The sequence below is a fragment of the Cupressus sempervirens genome, chromosome 5 (assembly GCF_028749045.1).
Source record: "Cupressus sempervirens isolate cs-2001-9-10 chromosome 5, ASM2874904v1, whole genome shotgun sequence".
Classification (NCBI taxonomy): Eukaryota; Viridiplantae; Streptophyta; class Pinopsida; order Cupressales; family Cupressaceae; genus Cupressus; species Cupressus sempervirens.
Window position 1 is genome coordinate 742,630,979 of NC_143122.1, and position 22,646 is coordinate 742,653,624.

Sequence of the window (22,646 nt, forward strand, 5' to 3'; positions counted from 1 at the left end):
CTAAGAAATTGAGGCTACAAAACTTGATTTGTACATTTCAAGATGCTAAAATGATGGAAGATGAATCTATAAGAACATATGTAGGAAAAATATCAAAAATTACTACAAGTATTAGATCTCAAGGAGGAAGCCAAGAAGATGAGGTTTTATAAAAGATATTGAAGAGCTTAAAACCATTATTTAAGTTAGCAATTCAAATGATACAGTTGTCAGCATCTTGTACCAAAGATTTCACAAAGGAGACATTGCTTGGGAGACTTGAAGTAGTTGAGAATGATCTTAGATAATCTAGAGAATTGACTAGAACAGAAAGAACTTTTAGTGCGTTGAATATTCAACCTAGTTTATCAAGGAGCATAAGTGCTAGAGGAGACGTTGCTAGCAACAACATATCTAATGAGGACAAAAAGATTGAAGGAGTATCCCTTCTAGTAAGAAGAGAAAAGCATGGTAAGAAAATCTTTAAATGTTGGACTTGAAATGAATTTGGTCATTATGCATCTAAGTGTCCTTAAAGCGAGAGAAAGCATAAAGGATATTTCAAACCTAGAAGAGATAGAGAGTGTCTGTATGCAAATGAAGAAGATGAATGTGATGAACAAGCAGTAAGTGCTAGTGATGATGAAATAGGATTTGTAGTAATCAAAGAAGAAATTCTAGAGAAAGTAGCTTTGGTATCATAGGTTGAAAAGAAATTTGATTAGATAAGTGATAGTGGTTGTTCACATGATATGACTAGTGATATGAACAAGTTTGTTGACTTCAAAAGTCAGGATGGAGCCATTGCTAGAGTTGGAAACAATGTAGCATGCCAAGTTAAAGGTATTGGATCTCTAACTCTTGATGGTAAAACTAATACTGATGATGTATATTTTGTTGATAGTTTGAAGCACAATCTTTTGAGTGTTGGACAACTAGTGGATAAAGGTTATCAGTTGCAGTTCACAAGAAACACATGCATGATCAAAGATAAAGGTGGAAAGATAATTAGAATAGGAACCGGATCTAGAAGTAATTTATTTTAGTTAAATCCTACTAAAATGGCATGTTTGGTTGTAAAGGTTGATGATAGTTGGTTATAGCATAAGAGTTTTTGTCATATAAACTTTAACAACATTGTAAAGACTAGTAGTATGTTTGTAGTTAGAGATTTTTCTAAGATTATAAAACCTACTAACACAATTTGCAAGGAGTGTATTTTGGTACAACATAACAAAATTTCTTTTCCCTACAAGAAGTTTACCACTACAACAAAATTGGAGATTGTACACACAGATCTCAACATTCCTATGAAGACTAAAGGATTCTATGGTGAAAGGTATTTCATGATTTTAGTTGATGACTTTTTTGGAATGATGTTGGTTGCATTTTTTAAAGGAAAATCTAAGGCATTTGATAAGTTTTAGATATTCAAGAATAGAGTTTAGAATGAATTAGGCATGAAGATTAAATGTTTAAGATTAGATAGAGGAGGAGAGTTTACTTCAAATGAATTTAACATCTTTTGTGAAACTAATGGAATCAAAAGATAGTTATCATCTCTGAGAACCCCTAAATAGAATGGTATGGAAAAAAGAAGAAATAGGTCAGTAACTGAAGCAACAAGAGCTATGTTAGCTGAGAATGATGCATCCAAGATGTTTTGGAGAGAAGCTGTGAATATGATAGTCTACACTATGAACAAAGTGCAAGTTAGGAAAGACACAAATAAGTCCCTTTATAAACTGTGGTTTGGACACTCACCAATATTTAAGTATTTCAAAAAATTTTGTAGTGAGTGTTATATCAAAAGAGATGATGATATTGTTAAGTTTGATGCTAGAAGTGATGAAGCTATGTTTCTTGGTTATTCATTGAAAAATAAGGCTTATAGATGTTATAATAAAAAAAACTAAGACTATTATGGAAAGTGCAAATGTGATAGTTGATGAGAAATTCAAGATACAAGAAAGAATAGTTGATTACAATTTAGATGATGATGTTGTTCTTAAACCAAGGAATGATGAAGTATTTCTTGATACTAACAATGATTTGGAGAATGAAGGAGAGATAAGGTAGGAAAATAGCTCAAAACCTTCAACAGAGACAAGAGCTTAGATATTAACTCCTACTTTGGGTAAGAATATGACAAAGAATCATGCACTTGAGCAGATCATCGGAAGTAGAGATAAAGGTGTGATGACAAGAAGTAGAATCAATGAAGAAATATGTTTGATATCTCAAGTTGAACCTAAGAATGTAGATGAAGCATGTAAAGATGACTATTGGAAGAAATCTATGAAAGAGGAATTGGACCAGATAGTAAAGAATGAGACATCAGAATTGGTCCCCGGACTAGTAGACAAGAATGTGGTAGGAACTAAATGGCTATTCAGGAACAAGATGAATGAACAAGGTGAAGTTGTAAGGAAAAAGACAAGATTGGTATTTAAAGGTTACTCACAACAAGAAGGAATAGACTTTGATGAAATCTATGCTTTTGTGGCAAGAATTAAAGCAGTAAGGTTATTCTTAGCATATGCAACATATAAGAAATTCAAAGTATATATTAGATGGATGTCAAGCAAACATTTTTGAATAGAGAACTCAAAGAAGAGGTATACATAGAATAGCTTGAAGGTTGTCCTTTAACAGATAATAAGGAAATAGTATGTAGATTGAAGAAAGAATTGCATGGCTTGAAGCAAGAACCCAGAACTTGGTATGCAAGGTTATGCAAGCATTTGACAAAGCTTGGATATGACAAAGGTATGACATATATAAATCTCTATTAGAAAGAAATTGATGATGTATTAATAATTTTGGTAATATTTGTTGATGATATCATATTTGGAGGAAATGATGATGAAAGTGACAAGTTTGTAGAAGAAACGAAGAAGGAATTTGAAATGGGTATGATAGGAGAAATGAAATATATTCTAGGATTATAGATTGTATAGGATAAAGAAAGAATCTTTATTTCTTAGACTAAGTATTTGAAAGATTTATTCAAAAGGTTTGGTTTGGAAACATATAAACCCTTTGTAACTCCTATGATAACTGGACACAAGTTATCTACAAAGGATGAGACACCTACTATTGAGCAGAAGAAGTACAGATCTATGATCAGAGGTCTACAATATCTGACCCACACAAGGATGGATATAGCAAAAATAGTTGGAATTTTTGCAAGATTCCAAGATGATCCTAGAGAAGTACATTATACAGTAGTCAAAAGGATATTTAGATACTTGAAAGGAACACTAGAGTTCAGATTGTGGTATGATGAATCTAATGATTTCACTCTATATGCTTATACTGATTCTGATTGGGTAGGCAATATGGATGATAGAAAGAGCACTAGTGGTGGAGCCTTCTTTCTTGGAGGAAGATTAGTTCCTTGGCTAAGCAAGAAGCAAGATTGTACCTCAAAAAGTACATCAAAAGTAGAATATGTTGCAGCAACAAATAGTTGTAATCAAATTGTTTGGATGAAGCAGATGCTGAAGGAGTATCATTTTTTTTTCAATGTGTTCCTTGTCATTGGTCTAGCATCTTTATTTCCAATGATTTATGCAATAGGGTGATGTCTCTTGACATAATTAGACAATCTTGGTTCTATTTTGTTTTCTTCATTTTGTCTCTCAAATTCTGAATCACTATGTACATCTCTGTCAAGTAGTTCAACATCTCTTTCATGTACACTAATTGCAGAATTAGAATGTGCCTCAAATTTATTCTATAAATTGACACCTGAATGTATCTTGGTTCCTAAATGAAACTTGAAATTCATAATGTGTGACTTGACAGTCATTGAAACTTGCTATTGATTTGCAACTTGATTTACAACATCTTGATCAATAGACATACCTTCATGAAAGTATATAAGTGATTTGTATTTTTTCGGTTCCTTCATAGGTTTAGCCTCATGTACTTCTATATATTCATCAAATTTCACATTTTCAATTTCCACAACTTTGTTAGTGTTAGTATTTAAAAGCTTATAAGCTTTACTTCTTGTGAAATAACTAAGGAATACACCTTCTTTACTTTTTGCATTTAATTTACCATTCTTGAAATCCTTGAGAATCTAACACTCGCTTCAAAATACCTTAAAATATATTACATTGGGTGAGTATCCATACCATAGTTGAAAAGATGTTGAATGAGTACATTTCTTGACTTGCACATAGTTCAAGGTATAAACAACCATCCTTAAAACTTCTCTCTAGTATTCCAAAGCAACATTCTTCTCCATCATGAGTGTCCTAGCACAACCCATTACAGATCTGTTCCTACTTTCGTCAATTCCATTTTGTGAGGGGTCCTAGGAGCATATGTCTATCTTTTGATTCCTTTGTCATTACAAAAATCTCAAACTCATTTGATGTAAATTATCCTCCTTGGTCAGATCTTAAACACTTAAACTTTTACCTATTTCCTTCTCAACTCTTGCTAAGTACCACTTAAATATTTGGAAAGTATCAAATTTCTATTTTAGAAACATAACTCTCATCATTCTAGAATAATCATCAACAAATAACATAATTTACTTATCTCCTTTGTAGCTTTGCACATCAGTTGGTCCACACAAGTTGGTATGAACAATCTCTAATATTACTTTAGAGGTATGAGTCTTACTCTTAACATTTGACTTTGTCATTTTACTTAACTAACATTTTTTGCAAATTATGTTGTTAGGTTTCTTGAACTTAGGAAAACCTCTGACTCTTGTCATATTATTAATACTAACCAAGCTATCAAAATTAACATGACATAACCTCTTGTGTCATAGCCACACATTATCAAATTCTACAATTAAACAAGTAGCATCCTCTATATCAAGGTAGAATAGATTAGCTCTAGTTTGATCACCTTTTCCAATTAGTTTTTCATCAGTATCATATATCTTAGCAATCTTGTTTTCAAAATCAACATTACAACCCAAATTATTTAGTTGTGACACTCAAAAAATTATAGTTAAGTCCTTCAACATAATAAACATTGTCACATAAAATCTTTTCTATGAGTTTGATAGAATATTTTCCTTTTATCAGATAGGGTGCATCATTACCAAGGCTTAAAATATTTCCATCATAATAATTCAAGGTAATGAACTTACTTTTATCTCTATTAATGTGATCTGAACACCCACTGTCAATGATCCATCTATCATTCTTGTTCACACAAGACACTAGTGTAGTTGCCTCATCATCATCAAATTCATCCTTCATTACAACATACACCACTTCATCATCATGATTGTTAGATCCATCTTTTTTTTCCTCTTCAGTAATGTAACAAGACTTCTTGCCTTCATCTTTGTAACCTTTGCTATCTTCATCTCTTCTACTTTAGTACTTGTCTCCACCTCTGTAATTATCCTTCTATAGACATTTGGCAACAATATGACCAACCTCATTGCAATTGAAACACATGATAGGTAACTTAGCTTTTAACTTTCCTTTACCTCTATGAAATCTCCTTGCTAGTAGTGCTTCAAGTTGTTCTACATCCTCCTCATCTATATCACTTTCACTAGACATATATTTTACCTTTTTCTTTTTCTTCTCATTGGGTTCCTTCAATGATAGCTTGACTTCGAAATTAGATTCAACATTGTTAGGTTTGAAATTATCAAAATTAGATAGCTTAAAAGTAGCGAACCTACCTACCAGACCTTCAAGAGTTAGATTAGAACTTGGTATACATGTAAGTTCTTGTATTGCATAAATTCCAATAGCATAAATGAACAAAAATATTCTCAAAACATTGCTTAGTACAATCTCATCATCTATCATACTAGTGGATCCTGTTATTGCATTAACAACATCCTTTATCCTAGAGCAATATTGAGAAATATTCTCACCTTCTTGCATTCTCATATCATCAAACTTACCTCAAAGACTTTTAGATTTGGCTCTCAAAACATTTGCATAACCCCCATATATGTTTTGTAGAGCACACCACATCTTGTTTTGCACTATTACAACCCTTGATATCATCAAACTTTGTATAAGTTAGGGCTGAGGTAATCTTCAACATTACCTAGTTGTGTTCTTTCTAATTTTTTAGATCTTTGATAGTTAGGGCTCCAACATGATCAACATGCTTATTAGGAATGATAGAGTATACATGATCTCCAAGACCTCCTAGGTGTAGCTTCATTGGAATTTTCAATGCAAGAAAGTTATCTCTATTAAGCTTGGGTACCTCTCTTTTTGACATCTTGATCTTTTTGCTTCTAGTACCTTCAAATTAGTCCTCTTAAGAAAATTGTTCTAATACCAATTGTTGGAATTCTTTAGAATAATTTTTTTCTATTTTTTTTTTTTTTTGGGGGGGGGGGGGGGGGGGGGTGGTGAATCAGTTATCCAACATCTAGATGTATAATCAAAACTTATCACAACTTAGTGAACCCATATCCATAATACATTTTCATCATGCATGCATCCATTAGATCATATAATCACTTAAACTTGTAGGTTACTGTCAAATCAACTTTGTTGAAATGTAAGCATGGAATATACTAGATTAAATAACATATTTGACACAATGCTTTAATGTGGAAATCCAATTTAGGAAAAACCACTAGTAACATGCTACTCATTCTCATTCTTCTAAAATGATGCCCTATAAAAGGCCAACCCTATTATTGGTTACAATGTACATTGTCAAATGTAACCTGATTAAAGGATTTCAATCACCCTGTTAGGAGTGAGCCTTGTTAGAGGACTTATTATCATTCACTTGGAATGTCACTCAATTAAAGGATTTACAAATGCTTGTTAGGTCAACCTTAATCTAAAGGATTTACCCTAGACTAGTACAATGATTAGAAAGTAATAGTAAGGCTTGATCTAATAACAACTAACAATACACTTCTAGATTACAAATCTCTATTTCAATCCTCCATTCTACTTGGATTTCACACACACTTAAGTTTTGACAACTTGTTCACGCTTCAGACATCCATACTCTTAAGCCTTCTTTCTTTTCTTGCCAATGCAATGTCTTCTCTTAGGTCACTGAATAAAGCAATACCCTAGACTCCTTCTCTTCCTTAGGTTCTTGCATATGACAACCTTTGATTATGACCAACCATCTTAATATATAAAAAATCAAGATTTTTTTCATTCAACCTCCATCATCCATTTTGGGGTTAGGTTGGATTAGGTAGGATTCAATGAATCTACCCATCATTTCAGTTTATTCCCTTTTGAAAACTTCTTCATTCCTCTTTGAATTCACCTCAAAATGCCTGACCTTGAATTCTGTGCCACTAGCTCATCAAGCTTATTTTCCACACGGTTCACACAATCCAAGAAATCAAACTTGTTGGCTTAGATTCATTGAATTCATGATCTTTTTCATAATGCTAACACTCAACATTAACTTGCTTATAATGCTTGACACATACTACATTGCTCGACATCCAATATCAAAACACTTGTCATGAACTAAAGTTTACTAGTGCTTGACATCAACTAAACTTTACTCAACTTACACTATTCACTCAACTCACAATAAAATTGACTTTTCTTGAATCCAACTGATTTTCTACTCAACTTACACTAACTTTCCTTAGCACCTACTATGTAGATTGTTAAGCTTAGCAGACATAATTCATTTAACTTATTATTCTGAACTTAATTAGTATACCCATACTTTGAAACCTTAAGTAGATTATCAATGCACTATAATATCACTATCTTAACTATTTCTTGGACTCATTTTTCATATCATAACTCAACCTTTCCTCTAGGTGCTATTGTTACCTCATTTGATCAAATCCTCTTTATCAATCAAACAAATGATAGTACTCAAATCATCTAAGCAATTGTCTATTGCCGCCAGTTTTCACCCTGTAACCATTTTGTAAAAGTGAAAATTTTTGTCTTAGTTAAGCCTCGGTATGTCTATGTGTAGTTTTAATTCCCCTTAGGTGAAAAGAGTTTCCATTGGATTTTTCATCTTTCTCTTCTCCCACATTTCATGGCTGGGTGTTTTTCCTTGATGTTGTGAGTTTACAGGTTTATTACTACCTAACTCAATGGGGATTCTTGCAACATGAAAAGGTTATGCACAAAGCTATGCTTGTTCGTAGCTTATCATATTTTTGATGAAAGAAGGAAGTTTGCAAAAAATAAAGCATCGCCTTCTCCTCAGTGGGTTTTCAACCCATGAAAGTGATTTCCTGCAAAAACCAACAAATGAGGCGCATGAATCGATGTAAGAAGATAATGAGCTATCTTATGACAAATATCTATTTTCACTATAATATTCTACTTTGGGAAATATTCAAGATTCATCATAGCGCTTAGAATCATCTTAGGTGAATAACTCAAAATTGACTTCTCCTCAGCGGGCTTTTGACCCATGAAGTCTATTTTCTGTGAAAGGCAATTCTAAAGGAAAGAAACAAGGAACGGGGCCCCTTTTTTACTTTCACAACCCTTTTAAGCTTTTTTGAACCCAAAGGAAATATTAACTCAAAGGATAAAGTTTAAAGGAAAGCCTAGGCAAAAAAATGAGAATCATCTTCTCCTCAGTGGGTTTCAACCCACGAGGACAATTTTTTGCATTCAAGAGAAAATCAACTTTGTAAGTAGATTGGGCCTTCCAAGAATAGAAAACTTTCCTGATAATATGAAGTGTTATGGTTCTATCCATGTTTGCAATTGAAAAATAGTTATGCAAAGTATGTCAAAATTAATGACACATTCACAATGAGAATTTGTAGGGAGCTCCAAGGATGCCGAGAGAGGAGATTCAATTTGGAGGCAATGTCAGTTATTAGTCAGTTTGAAAGCTATTTTATCTAGTTCTCATCTTTCTCATATTTGCATCTTGCAGCTTTCGATGGTTTCCCCTTGAAGTTTCCTAGGTATCCGAGTGACATGATCATGCTGATAGAGATTGTGAGGCAAGAAATCCAGGTGAATGTGCTAAGTGGAAGCTTGAAGAAGGGATATGATTTTCCTATGAAAGTAGGAGCTTTCAGTTGTGAGTCCTAATTTGATGCAAAAAATATGCTCAAAGTTTTTGAGATAAAATACAAATTGGAGATGTATGAGGTCTTGAGACCTATGTTTGATCCGAATGGATATGCTAGGTAGGTGTTGTAGATTGGGAGTGTGGTAAAACACATTCCCATGGTTGAAGGTTATTGGGAAGATTCTAAAGATGAATTTGAATGTCAAGATCATGCTTTTGCCAGGCTCACAGTGGAGCAAATAAAAACATATAATGTCAATCTTAATGTTGAAGGATTGGAGGATAATGGGCAATATATGTATAGTAATAAATATTTGACTAAGTTAAGGAACATTCCTATCAATTTGGAGCCTTATGATGATGCTAAGGATGATTTAGACACTATGATGGCTTAAATCATCAAAAGAACTGGGAAATGGGTCGAATGGAAAACCAAAAGAAGCCAGAGTAAAGGCATAACCACTCAAGCTTCTCTAGCAACAACAACTCCCTCTTCCTCCTAGAGTGCTACACTAAGTGTACCACTATCTATCAATCAAGGACTAGCTCAACCTTCAAGAGGAGGTGACCAACCTATAGACAAGAGCATCCCCGTAGCTAAGACATGTCATGATGGCTCCCTCCCAGTTATTGTAACCCAAACTAATGCTAAGGAGAAGAAGATAGAGGATCCAAAGGAGAGTGTTGTTACCTCAGTTCCCTCTCCTCATGTTGCACTAGTCCCCTCTCCTCATGTCACCCTAGTTCCCTCACCTCATCGCAGTGCAGTTTTACCAGTAAGTGCTACACTTTTGCAACCAAGTGGCTCTCTAGTGTAGATAGTAGATTTTTGAGATGGAAAGAGTAGTAGCAGTGAATCTACTGAATCTAATGAGGCAAATAAGAGAACCTTAGAGGTGGAGAAAGGCCAAAGCTCTTCCAAACTCATTTTTTAGGTCCCGAAGAATCCCTTCTCTTCAACTACAATAACAATCACTCCAATCAAGAAGAAGATGTTTAGCATAGATTCACTTAGGATAGCCTCCAAGGTGATAGGCACTAATTCCTAGTTAGAGGATACTCTAGAGAGAAATAGACAAAGGAAAGATGAAAGTGCCCCCGTCAAGGATACCATATCCCTTGCAGTTCATTCTAGATCTGCAGTTTCCAAGGTGAAGAAGTAGAAAACCTTGTCTATACTTGGGCAAGATCCAAAAATAGGGCACCTAACAATGGAGATAGCCAAGCCTGATAGAGAAGGAATAATTTAAGATATGACTACTGATGATTTTACTCTACACTCAGTGAACCTTGGAGAGGCCAGAAATGACACCAAGGTTGGCTTGTTGAAGTTGACCAATGAAGTAATTGAGGGACAATTAGAAAACCTGAAGTTGTCAAAAGTTAGGATGAAGGCTGATATAGAAGAGTTGAACAGATTCATAAGTCAATTGGTCACTCCATTGGCAACTATCTCTGGAGTATCAGTAATAAGAAATCCTACTACTACCGAAGTTCAAGCCCTTATCTCTCAACTTCAAGAAGATAGGCACTTTGGCCAAATTAGTAAAGACTACATTGGGAAGCTCAAATTAGAGGGAGTCTATTATAGAACAAATTGGCATTGTTATCTTAAGATTAGAAATAGAGAAGGATGAAATCTTAGCAAATAACAATACGTTGGCTGGAGAAAGAGTGAAGAGTGATGATTGTATCTCTCTTCTAAAGATGATCATTCAAATGAAGGAAAAGGAAGCAGTTGAAGCAAAAATCTTGCCAAAGGGAGATGAACCTCTATTTGAATGGCTTCAGAGCATGCAATTCAAGTTAGAAATGATCTTATTAGTAGAAAAGGATTGAAGGAAATAGAGGATAAAGTGAAGAAGACCCAAGATAGAGGATTTGAACTCATGAGGGGACTACATATAGATTCGCAAACTAATGGCCAAGGGAAAGCACTCATTGGGATAAATGTCATCAAGGAGAATTTCTCCAAATTCTTAGATAGTTTGACTGATGTATCTTCTAGTAATCAAAATAGAGTTATAGAACTCCAAAAACAAAGTGGATGCATACATGTGGCCATAGAGGAAATGCCAAATCAATTGAATGCTATGAAGGAGTTGGCCAGGGAGCATTCTAAGTTTCTCTTGAGATACACCAACATACACGTGCTTAGGCATGAAGAGCTAATCTCAATCATAGTTGCTACTAAGGCCTATAGAAAAAAAGTAGAAAAGGGGAAGAAGATGAAGTGATTCACATTCCACCCCCTTTTCACTTTCTTATGTAATTATTGGAATATGGCAAACTAGTTTCTTGCCATTTTTCATTCTTTGAGGAGATGAACCGATTGAACTTCTATTGTAACAATCATCTTAGAATCATATATGTATGAAATTGAAAGATTAATGAAAGGTCAAATTTTTTTTGGTGTGAAGTACTTGATGTTGCAGAGTCGATTGAATGGTATTTTGTATCAACTATTTTCTATTCCATTTCTGTTAGTTGTTATTTATATGTTTTCTCTTCTATCTAAATTGAAGCAAGGAAAGAACAAAGTTTCATTCCCTTGTTTCGAGGCAGAGAATGGATGTGATAAGTAGTGTCAATGCATGTTCAAAGAGGAATCTTTTAAACATTTTTCCCTTTCAATTAACTTCTTCTTCTTTGTAGTTCAGATCCTAGTTAATTCAGTTCATTATTAGTTGTTATGCTATTTTAAGTCATTAAGCTTTGTGAGTTCATAAGATGCGTGGGTTTAGGAACTTAATCAATTCTTCAAAAATATTTTTCTTCCCGAGTTAGATTCTATTTAGATCTAGCTCAGTTTTACCTCTTTTGTTTTAGGAATAAAACATAATTCATTACAAATCCACCATAGGGAGCTGTACCTATTAATTCATAGAAAAGCTAGTCTATCTAGAAGTGGATTTTCAACTACTTTTAATCAGATATTGTTCATAATTTGGGCATTCAAGAGTCATAATAAAAAAAGAACAAAACTGTTTACCAACATTGTCTTACCAACAAGTGATAGGTTTGACATTAGCGAGAAAACAATGATTGAAACACATTATCATACTTGTATCAATTTTTTTTCAACAAATATCTCATTAGGATTGGTTCCCACTCGGTCATCCATTTGTATCTCAACTTGATTTTTTATATCTTTCCTTACTAGTGTAGCGATCCCTTTACTCTAGAACCATTCATCACAAGTACCTTCCATCATTTTATTAGTGTTGGGTGAGTGTTGCACACTTTATACTTAGGAGGTGACAACGATATGAACAAACCATATTGTTGTTCCACCTTCTTCTCAAATATATAGAATTGAGTTGTAGCATCCTTCCACCATGAAGATGGCAGGCACGATCTCCCTTCGACACACTCTATATCCATATGTCCAGTCTGAAAGAAAATATTACATTTGAATAATATGTCTTCTCTACTTATCATCACATATCAACTTGTTTCTCTTTTATTCTACTCTTCATGCTTTATGCAATCATTCCTACATGACAAAGGAAAATGTCATTCCTTTATACCAAATCCATAAAACAATTCAATGAGTTGGCTATTATACCTTCTCAATTAATTATTATAGGACCTCATTAAGAACACGTTATACTTAGCGATAACATCAATCTATCACCTTGTAACTTGAATAGATTTCTGTACCTATAATATTATGATGAGAAAGCTTAGCCACATCATCATCAATATGTCTTCTACATGCATTTAACCTTGCTTCTTAGGATAACAACTCAAGTAAGAGATATAACAAGTTTACCAAAACATGCTTCTGTAAACTCTATCGCATAGTAGTCTTCACCAAAACTTGCATAACTTCTTCTAGACTTAATATCTTTTTTCTCGTAAGGTTAGCTACATATACTAGACACTTAGTAGTATCTCCCTTTAGCCTCACTAGTGAAAATACTGAACAATCTATCCATACCAACTTAATCTCTACCACTATTCTTCTATTATATACCGCATAGAACTACCATGTTGACATTAATGACAAACATAGTCATGAAAGTAACATATCATCATGATAATGATCTAATAATGTTTCTACAATACTCCCCCATACAAGTATCATCAACATTCATGCTTGAAAAAATCTCCACCTTGGCATTGATGGCAACATAGATGAAAAACATCTAGTTCCAAGAATACACCTTGTCAATTAATTATTATAGGACCTCATTAAGAACATGCTATACTTAGTGATAACATCAATCTGTTTCTTTGTAACTTGAATAAATTTTTGTACATGTAATTGTGTATGTGCATCTTGTTATGGTTGTTGCTTACTTTGATTGAATGGTTAAGATTAATTAAGGTTGATAAATAGTCCACCAAGATAACTAAGAGCGGGGTGGGTGAATCAGTTATCCTATTAAAACATTTATCAACGTTAATTAATCTTTACCATTCACTTAAAGTAAAAAACAACCATAATAAGATGCACAACACTAGATTTGTTAGCTAGGGAAACCCTTGATCATAGGAAAAACCCTAGTGGGAATGATGCTCACAAAGATATACTGATATATATATATATATATATTCCTTATTAGTGGGCAGACCCTATTAGGAGTCTATAAACACATTCAATACATGAAATCCCCTGTTAAATCCCTATTAAGAGATTCCAACCCTATTAGGAGTTGTAGAAGGCAGAAGGACCCACTGCCCAAAAAACTTCTGGGGTAAGACCATTGAACTTCACTGTCCATTTGATCTCTCAACTATTCCTTGCAAAATAATTATTCATAATATGCTTTAACCTCCTTCTTCTATCCTATCAACTAGACCAATCACTCTTAGACCTTATAGACTAGGTTACAAACCTTAGATCCTAATATCAAACCTCGGATCTCAGAATAAAAACTATGTAATGAAGTTCTCTCTAGCTTCACTTTGTTGTGCTTATCCTTCCATATCAACTTGTTTCTCTTATATTCCACTCTTCATCCTTCATGCAATAATTCCTATATGGAAAAGGTAAATGTCCTTCCTTTATACCAAATCTATAAAATAATTCCTTGAGTCAATTATTACACCTTTTCAATTAGTTATTATAGGACCTTATTAAGAACACATTATGCTTAGCTCCGATACCAATCGTTAGAAATAATAGTCCACCAAGATAATTAAGAGAGGGTGGGGGGGTGAATCAGTTATCCAATAAAAATATTTATCAACCTTAATTAATCTTAACCATTCAATCAAAGCAAACAACAACCATAAAAAAATGCACATACACAATTACACATACAAAAAGTTATTCAAGTTACAAGTTGGTGGATTATTATTTCTAACAACCCCTTCATTCTTCCTCAACCTACATAATTTTATTAAGAAATTCACATTCTACTTTATTGCATATTTCCTTGCTTGAATGGGTTAAAGATCTTTAATAACCAAATTAGGAAACATAGGCATTAGTTTTCCATCTTGATAGCAACAATATGAAATTTTTGGTATGAAATAGAGATACACTTCAATCAATATTCATGAGGGCCCTATTCAAATCACCCTTAATTTTCCTCTTAAAATCTTTCTTGATTGAGATTCTTTGTTTTATCTTTGGCACACCTACATGTAATAGAGCAGCTAGAAATATAGTTGGGATCTCTGTATTGAATCAATATAAATGATTTACAGAGATAAATGCATCATGTAGAACCCTTTTAACTACTCAAATCACCTATTTTTGGGGATGTTATGAGAAATAAAATGGGAAACTCCCTTGCTTGACAGAAATGATAAACAAGGCACTAAATTTTCATTTGTTGATTGATGAATTTTGGCTAAAACTATGTTTATTTCTATAAAGAATGCTTGACTACTCAATTCTTCAAAGAAGAGGCTGATAAATGCATTTTTTTTTCTACCCATTATATTAGATTTGATTAAATTTATCTCTAACATATTTGAATGATTTACAATTTTCAAAAATAACTTAGCTTCCTATTTTTTTTTATTTGAAAAAAAATTAATCTACAATATAAATAATTCAAATTAGCAAAACAACCCGCACAAAAGAACAATAGACTGCTATCACAACTTTCCCTATTAATATTATTAAAAAAATATCCATTAAAAATAATCATAATAGTCCTCAAAATGACAAACCCTATGAGATTTGAAGATCACCTTTAAGGGGCCAACAAATTCATAGCATGGAACTAAAGAATCATGGTGATATTAGATAAGCACAATCTAGATTCATATGTGAAAGATAAAAAGATAGAACCAGAGGATGAGACAAAAAAGTTCCAATGAATTGAGAATAAAAAGAAAGCTAATGAACTAATAGTAGATTTTGTGAGAGACCACATAGCACCAATACTAGAAAAAAAGTGACAAAATAGCTTATGTTGGAATCTCTAGAGAGAACCTTTAAGATAAATAATACAGGCACAACCCTTGCACTCAAAACATAGTTTAATAACATAAGTATAATAAAGTAGAATCCATGACTACCGACTTCATGAAAATAGTAGAATTAAGGGATCAACTATGAAACATAGGGTATGACATAGAAAGAAAATCATTATCACTTATAGCTCTAAGTGGGTTACCAAACTCATGGGAATCATTTAAGAAAGATATAAGTACAAGATCAAAACTTCCAAAGTTAGACTGCCTATGATCTGACAACATACAAGAAGTGAGGAAGTTACCAAAATTAATTAAACAATAATCCATAAATGAAGACATTGATTTTTTGAATGCCAAACATCAAAAGAAAGGAAAGAAAAATTCTCATGGAAAACAAAAGGGTTCCACCTATATTATTTATCTCAAAGGTGCTCTCTAGAGATTTCAATATAAGGTATTCGGTCATTTGTTTTTCTAGTATTGGTGCTATGTGGTCTCCCACAAAATCCACTATTGGTTTCACATCTTTCATGTTATTTTCAATCAATTGTTTTGAATGTCAAACTTCAAAAGGAAGAAAATTTCTCATGGAAAAGACAAGCAAAGGAGAGATTCTTCACAAGTCTAGTGTTTTAGATATGATGAATATGGACATTATGCTGCCAAATGTCTTAAAATACTTAAGAAACAAGCATCTTATGCTAAAGTTAGGAAATAAAATTTGGAAGAAGATACTGAGAAGTTTTTATTCTATTTTGCACTATCAAATCATGTGCGAAAAAAAGTCAATACTTGGGTGATTGATAGTGGGTCTTCTAGACACATCACCAAATTTTGAGAGCATATAGGTAAATGGTTGAAGAAATTAAGGAAGAGGTAACCATCAGAGATGACTCAACACATCCTATAAAAGGAGTGTGGACTTGTAACATCAAATTAGACTATGTCATCACTATCTTGTTAGGATTAAACGACAGACAAAAATAACAATTACATGCAAATATAACCAATATTAGAAAATAATAGATCACATAGAAAATAACACAAGACACGAAGATTTAACATGGTTCACCAAATTCCTAGGCTACATATGGAAAACAAGATCCAAGTTTGATATTATTATGATCCAGTGATTACAACCTGATTACAATCTTTAATCCCTTACAGCTCAATACCGCCGCAAGAACCAATTTCACATCAATACAATGAAACAATCCCTAACCCTAAGCCCTTTTATACAAGTATTTTTATGTTGCTTTAGGGTTACAACATGTTAGCCATATGTCAGCCACAACATTGGCCACGACCCAAAATTTCTTTCAGGATGATGCCTTGAACCCTAAAGAATTTATGAAGTATGTATACTACTTTCCTGATCAGTCACCACAAACTAACAATCTCCCACTTGGGGACTGATCGAGTTCCATACTAAACAAAAATATCCCCCCTGGAGACTAATCCTATAGCTATACTGCTACCACATGTGGCTCCCACTAGATCAAACCACCCTGGACTTTGTTCTTCTTGTATTCATGTTCAGTCTAGAAGACCAACCAAAGTAGAAGAGGAGTTCAACTTCTCCCTTGTTACTACCTTTGTAAACATATCTATTGGATTATCATTTGTATGTATCTTATCCATATTTAACTGTCCATCCTCTAAAACTAACCGAATGAAATGGTACCACAACTGTATGTGTTTGGTCTTTGAATGCGGAGTTGAATTCTTTGCAAGATGAATGACACTTTGGCTATCTGTGAACAATTAATTATCCCTATGAGGGTGTCCCAATTCTTCCAAGAAGAACTAAAGCCATATCATCTCCTTGGTTGCCTCTATAGTAGCTACACACTCTGCCTGTGTAGTAGATAAAGTATTAACCTTCTATAACCTAGAAATCTAGCTCATGGATGCTCCACCATAGTAAAGACATAACTTGTAGTACTCTGCCTAGTATCAATATCCCCTACCGTGAGTCAACATAGCCCTGTAAATTAGTAGTATAACCCCCAAAGTGTAAACACTTATTAGATATTCCTCTCAAATATTTAAAAATCCATTTGACGACATTCCAATGCTCAATTCTTGGATGACTCATATACCTACTAACGACTCCCACTACATGTGCAATATCTAGCCTAGTACATACCATAACATCCATCAAGTTTCCTACAGCTAAAGCATAGGGTACCTTGGACATATTTTTCTCCTCTTCTTGTGTCTTAGGACACATGTCCTTAGTCAACTTCAAATGACTAGGTAAAGGTGTGCTGACAACTTTAACATTCTCCAAAGAGAAATGTTGCAACACCTTCTCAACATAATCATCCTAAGACAACATCAATTTTCTATTTTTTCTATCTCTATATATATTCATAGCAAGGATTGGTTTTGGTGTCCCCAAATCCTTCATAGAAAATGCATGTGCTAATTGGTGTTTCAACCCCTTAATGTGATCCATGTTAGACCCAACTACAAGCATATCATCAACATATAAACATAAAATAATGTAGCTATCATCATCTAACCTCTTAAAATAAACACAATGATCTGAATGACATCTATTGTATCCATGCTCATGCATAAAACTATCAAATTTCAGATACCATTGCCGAGGTGCTTGCTTCAAGCCATATAAATTTTTCTTCAATTTGCACACTAAGTTCACCTTACCTTTGACCACAAATCCATGTGGCTAAGCCACACACACACACACACACACACACATATCTTTTCATCCAAATCACCATGAAGGAAGGTTGTTTCAACATCAAGCTGCTCTAAATGCAAATCTTCAATAGCCACAAGACTTAAAACAATATAGATAGAAGTCATCTTAACAACAAGAGAAAATATCTCATCAAAATCAATGCCCTTTTTCTTTGTAAATCCTTTCACAACTAACCTAGCTTTAAATCTTTCTTACCTCCTTCCTCTTCTTTCAACTTGTAAACCCACTTATTCTGTAAAGCTCTTTTACCTATAGGCAACTTACATAAATCCCATGTCTTATTCTTTAGCAAATAGTCCATTTCATCTTCCATTGTAGACTCCCACTAAATCTTAGTATCCACTTGCACAACTTCATCATAACATTTAGGTTCACCAGCATTAGTAAATAAAATTGAATACAAAGAGGGAGAGAATCTTTCTAGATGTCTAATTTTCCTTGTTCAGCTATTGGAGTATCATCCAACACTACATAATCATCTTCTTTTTTCTCATGTTGATGCAACAAATCTTTGTAAAACACTTTTTCATTGACTATGACATCCTTGCTTCTTAAAATTTTATGATTTTCAAAATTCCAAAGCCTATAACCAAATTCATTAATGCCATATCCAAAAAATACACATTTCTTTGACTTAGCTTCCAACTTGTTTATATTTTCAAAATATATGCGGGGAAATGCTTCATAGCCAAAGGTTTTGAGAAAGGAATAAGTCACCTTCTTACCAGTCCATGCTTCCTCTAGAATACCACAACCCAAAGGAGTAGAGGGACTTCTATTAATCAAATATACAGTAGTATTGATATCCTCTACCCACATGTGTAAGGGCAACCCAACATGCAACCTCATGCTCCTTGCACACTCCATTATAGTCTTGTTCATGCGTTCAGCCACTCCATTTTATTGTGGAGTCCTTGGAACAATTTTCTATCTATGAATACTATTAGTGGATCAAAAATCTTCAAATTCATGATTGCAATACTCACCACCATTATTAAATCTGAGACATTTTAATTTCTTACTAGTCTCATTTTCAACCAAGCATTTTCATTTCTTAAAAGTTTGAAATACATTAGATTTTTGTCTAAGGAAATAAACCCATACTTTTCTAGTTGCATCATCAATAAATGTAATATAATAATGAAAGCCACCAAGGGAAGATACCTGAGCCAATCCCCATACATCTATATGCACAAGCTCTAATTTCTCTTTTTTGTGTTCCTTCCTAATCTTTACAAAACTCACTCTGTTTTATTTTCCATACACACAACTTTCATAGAAATCCATATTAACACATTTTAGACTTGGTAAAAATTTCTTTGAATGAAGTACTTTCATACCTTTCTTAATCATGTTCCCAAGTCTATTGTGCCACAATGCTATATCAGAATCTACAACAACTATTTGTTCTCCTTGATCAACTCCAACAATTGTTCCTGAACATTCATTTTTCTCTTAAACAATTAAAGTAGAAGGAACAATATGACTTGTACAAAGATATAAAGTGCCTACTTTCACACCTTTTGCTACTACAAGGGAACCTTTTGAAACCTTCCAATTTTTATTATTAAAAGTAATTACACAACCCTCATCACCAAGTTGCCTTGCTGAAATTAAATTTCTACTTAGCCTTGGAACATGTCTTACCTCATGTAGTAGCCAATGATTCCCATTCTACAACTTAATCTTAATTTTTCTCTTTCCAACAATCTTATAGGGTTCATTATCTCCTAAATAAACAAGCCCAAAATCCCCTCAGACATAATCAATGAAATAACCTCTATGAGGTGTAGGATGAATTGAAGCACCAAAATCTAAAACCCATGAATCATCAACACTTTCTAAAGACAGAAGCAAAGCATCGTCTTCAAATTTGTTACTTACCACATTTTCCTCCTTGTCTCCATCTGGTTTATCTCCTTCATTTTTCTTTTGATTCCAACAATCTTTCTTTTTATGAATTGATTTCCCATAGTACTAGCAGTTGTTTGGTCCTCTCAATTGAGACCTCCTCCCCTTTGAATTTCCTCTTGATTTTCCATGATTTTTAGAATTACTTCCTCTCTCAGTTGTTCTACCCTTGCTTTGTGCATTCAAATCACTTCCTAATGTAGATCCACATGAGGATTTCCTACAAGTTTCCTTACTCAAAATAACACCAATCACATCATCATCTTTTAGGGTACTACATCTAGGAACAAAATTACTCATAGCCATTACCAAGTCATTCCAACTTTTTGGCAAAGAACACAAAATTAAGAGAGCCCTAATTTCTTCTTCAAAATTGATACCCATAGAAGATAATTGACTAGTAATAGTATTAAGGTCATTTAAATGATTTGTAACAAATCTACCTTTTGCCATTTTCAAATTAAATAAACACTTCATGAGAAATACCTTATTTGAAGTGGAGGGCTTTTCATACAGTGCTGCGAGGGTTTTCATCAGCTCTTCTATTGCCTTCACTTTTTAAATATTAAATGCCACCGATGGTGCTAGGCATAATTGAATGCTTCCAAGTGCATTTTTGTTGAAAATATCCCATTCATCATTTGACATAGATCCCTGATTCTTGGTTTTGCCTTCTAACGGCTTGCATAAATCCTTCTGATAAAGATAGTCTTCCATTTGCATCTTCCATAACTGGAAGTTCTTTCCATTAAACCTATCAACCCTCAACTTACCCTCATTTTCCATCACTCCCACTCAAGCATGAGGCTCCCACTCAATCATGAGACTTTCCTGTAGAAGATAACTGAAAAACAACCTCACTTTGATACCACTTGTTAGGATTAAACCATGGATAGAAATAACAATTACATACAAATATAACCAATATCAAAAAATAATAGATCACATAGAAAAGAACATAAGACACCAAGATTTAATGTGGTTCACCAAATCCCTAGGCTACATCCACCAAACAGAAAGTCCAATATTATTATGATCTAGTGATTAGAACCTGATTACAATTCATAATCCCTTACAACTCAATACCACTACAATGAAATGATCCCTAACCCTAAACCCTTTTATAGAAGTATTTTTATGCCACTTTAGGGTTAGAACATGTCAGCCATATGTTAGCTATGACCCAAAAAAAAATTTTGGCAAAGAATTTATGAAGTATGTACAATACTTTCCTGATCAATCACCACAAACTAATATATCCAACTACAAGATGTATTGTTTGTACTAGGAATTAAAAGAAACCTTGTATCTATAATTTTCCCTAGAAGATAATGGATATAGAGTCACTTTGATGAATGGAAAATTATTGGCATGGACAAAGAATTATACTTTTAACAAGGCTAAAATGATAGGTGTAAAGACATTGATACTTATACAAAATTTGCATTGAGTCAAAACAAGCACTCATCCATGAAACCCATGACTCTAATGGAATCTAGTGTAGAAAATTAGGTTATATGCATTGTCAAGCTCTAACATCTATAGAAAATTTAGTAACAACACTTCCCAAAGTAAATGCAATCCATAATAGAGCATGAAAGGGTTGTGCATTATGGAAGAGCATTAAAGGATCTATCCAAAATAATCTAAATAAAATAAAAAATGTATTGGAACTGGTCTATTTAGATTATGTGGACCCAAGTCAGCTCCATCAATGGGAGGATCACTCTATTAGATATTTTTTTGGATGACTTCTTTAGAAAGACTTGGATCTACTTCCTCAAGTGTAAAGAGTTAGAAGAGATCCTTAGGAAGTTCAAAGAATTCAAGGCCCTAACAGAAAACTCATATGGAAAGAAAGTTAAAACCCAGAGAACTGATAATGGGAAAGAATTGACTTCCAAAACATTTAAAGAATTCTATATTAATGCTGAGATTGAGAGGGAGTTCACTATACCCTATAATCCTCAACCACATGGGGTAACTGAGAGGAAAAATAAGACTATTGTGGAAACAACAAAATCAATGATGTATGACCAAAATCTTGACACTTTATTTTGGGCAGAAGCATCAAGAACAACTATCTACATACAAAATAGATGTCCTCAATCACATCTTGGTAATAAGAGACTAGAGGAGGCCTTTATTGGGATAAAACCTAATATAATCCACCTTAGGATATTTGGATGTCCTGTGTATATACATGTACTTAAAGACAAAAGGACAATTTAGAGCCTTTCAAGAGAAAAGGGATTTTCATAGGTTATAGTGAAACTTCTAAAGGATATAAAATTTACCTATTTGATCAAGGCCAAGTAGAGTAGAGTTGAGATGCCACTTTCTAGGAAGGCATTGCATTCAAAAGGTCAAAGGGCACAAATAAATTAGAAATTCAAGACTCTCCTAAGAACATGGAGAGGATCCTAACTTTGAAATTTAGAGGGAGTAATTACAAAAAAACACAAATAAAAACTATATTTGTCCTTAGATTCAGAGGGAGAAAAATCCTAATAAGAGGAAACAACCACTTTAGCCTAGAAATGTTTTTGATGAAATAGGAAATTTCATTGTACCAAAAGATACTTTTAGTGAGAGTAAGAGGCCAAATATTTTATCAAACTACATAGCACTAATGAATGAGATTTCA